Source organism: Hibiscus syriacus, unplaced genomic scaffold (genome assembly GCF_006381635.1).
Source record: "Hibiscus syriacus cultivar Baekdansim isolate YM2019G1 unplaced genomic scaffold, ASM638163v2 tig00110637_pilon, whole genome shotgun sequence".
NCBI classification, from domain to species: domain Eukaryota; kingdom Viridiplantae; phylum Streptophyta; class Magnoliopsida; order Malvales; family Malvaceae; genus Hibiscus; species Hibiscus syriacus.
Genome location: NW_024062808.1, coordinates 858762 through 861081, shown reverse-complemented (window position 1 = coordinate 861081; position 2320 = coordinate 858762). Strand labels below are relative to the sequence as shown.

General features: G+C 39.4%; 1 pseudogene; it reads right to left on the bottom strand.

The window, feature by feature from the left end:
- Positions 1-314: 314 nt before the first annotated feature.
- On the bottom strand, positions 315-2113 carry LOC120136710 (annotated as a pseudogene).
- Positions 2114-2320: the final 207 nt, after the last annotated feature.

The window sequence follows — 2320 nt, the reverse complement described above, 5'->3', positions numbered from 1 at the left end:
AACACATCTAGTATCAAAACTATCAGTTTTTGTCTGTTTTAGTACCCAAACTTTCAATTTTTTTCGAAACTTAAATTTTGAACGGGATACCAAAATGAAACAAAAACTACACTTTAGGTATAATTTTTAAAAAATTGAAAGTTTAAATACTAAAACAGAGGAAAACTGATAATTTAGATACTAAACACATATTTTAACCGAAATAAATTACCAATGATTGAGAAAGTAAACGTAGGGTATAAGGAAGAGATAACTAAAGGAACACCATTTGCAAACACTACCTTTTACAAATAAATAATCACATATAGATCCCCTTGTTTTATAACATTAAGACAAAGCCAGCTTTGTTAAGTGGAGGGGAAAGTGTCCCTTTTCTCTCCTTATAAGCTTTTTTTATAATGGGCAAATTGCACATCTTCCCATTTGTCCTTTTGGTGGAAAGCAACATTTCGTGAAGAAAAAAGAAAAAGAGATCAACAAACCCTAAATAAATTCTGCCCTTTTGTTGTGCAATTCTTGGCATATTTATGTACCTGCATCGAATTGTAACAATGATTAAGTTATTCATTCAAACCCAAAGAATCGTTCTAGTATATTTCGGAATAGAATTTTTAAAATTTCGTCTCTATGGTTTAACCGGAATTGAAATAAAGTAAAATATCGAGACTAAATCCCAAATCGAAGCAAACTATAGGGACTGGAATTGGAATTTGACCTTAAAAAAGTAACTAGTTGCTTAATGTGTGGTTTTCTTTTTCAAGAAAGTCCCAGACATTTAAATTAAATAAATTATTTACGAAAAAGCAACGTTTCAGTTGAAATAAAAGATTTCCTTAAATACCAATAAAAGGATATTAGTTTATTTAAAAGTAGGGTAAATTACGTATTTAGTCATCTAACTATCACTTTAGTTTTGTTTTGATCATCCAACTATTTTTTAAAAAGCGTCACTAAGTTACGTTTTGATTTCATTTTGGTCACCCACCGTTAAAAGATTAATAGAACTACTAATATGACGTTTAAAAAAAAATCAATGATGATATGTCATTATCTTATAGGGACACATTATAATTACCTTTAATTTTTTAACAACAAACGAATAAAATGAAATCAATATTTAACATTAGTGATGATTTTGAAAGTAAAATAGTTGGGTAATCATAACTTAATCAATGTGATAGTTGGATGACTAGATGCATAATTTACGCTTAAAATAATTAAACAAAGTAGAAGGACTTATTTAAACAAAGCAATGAGCTGGAAGGGCTTTTCTAATATTTTACCATTTCCTCCCGCCACCTTTCTTTAGGAAAGCATGAAAAATGACAATGACAGCAATCCCATTATCAGCAAGTAATCCAATGACAGTGGCAAACGTCTTTTAGCTGCAATTCCCCAAGCCCCCACGGTGGAGAACCGTGCATAACACTTCCCCAAGAACAAATCGCCGTACACCGCCGCCCGGCAATCGCTTTTCAACCGTCCGATCGCCTCCGACAAACAATCCCGGCATTCTCCGACGCCGAGATCCCCCATGCATTGAGCCAAAGCCTGAACTTCTCCGGACCCGCCCACCCTAAACATCCCGCCGTCGCTCATCAACCCGCCCATCACCGCGTCACGACGGCCGACGATCTCCTCCTCCTTGGCGTACTCCACCGACGGCCCGCACTTCTTGTACACCACGTTCTTGTCCTCGGCCCCGAGGAACGAGGCGTTGTCGTACTTGACGTAGCAGCCCTGCAGCTGAACCGCGCCGCCGCATGCGGTGGGGCAGTAAGAGCCGACCTTGGTGATGGCGCGGGCGACGCAGGTGGCGCAGTCGGGCATGGAGAGGTCGCCGCGGCATTGGTAGAGGCCGTAGACGACGTCCTGTGGAGTCGAGCCAATGACGGTGAAGCTGTTGTAGGAGGAGTAGGTAGCCGAGTTGACAAGGGAAGTGAGTAGCGAGTTGAGGTTGGACTCGAAGGGTGAGTTGGGCGTGTACTGCGGTTGGCTGCAGCCACCAAAGACGAATGAATCTGTTGATGACGAAAGCACTGTTTGGATGAAGAAAGTGCATATGGAGAGTGAGAGTGAAAGCACAGCATTAGTTTCCATTATCGCCATGCTTACTAGAATGACAAGGAAGATAATCTATACATGTGTGTATAAAATCATATAATATTTTCTTAGTTGACTGGCACGGGTCGGGTCAGGCCTGGCCGTTTTCTATAATATCCACTTCGACCCGAAAATATATTACTTTTACCTAATTCTACTCCGTATCGATGGTTGTTGGGTTTTTTTTCGTCTTGAATTCGTTCTGATTCGACTCGAT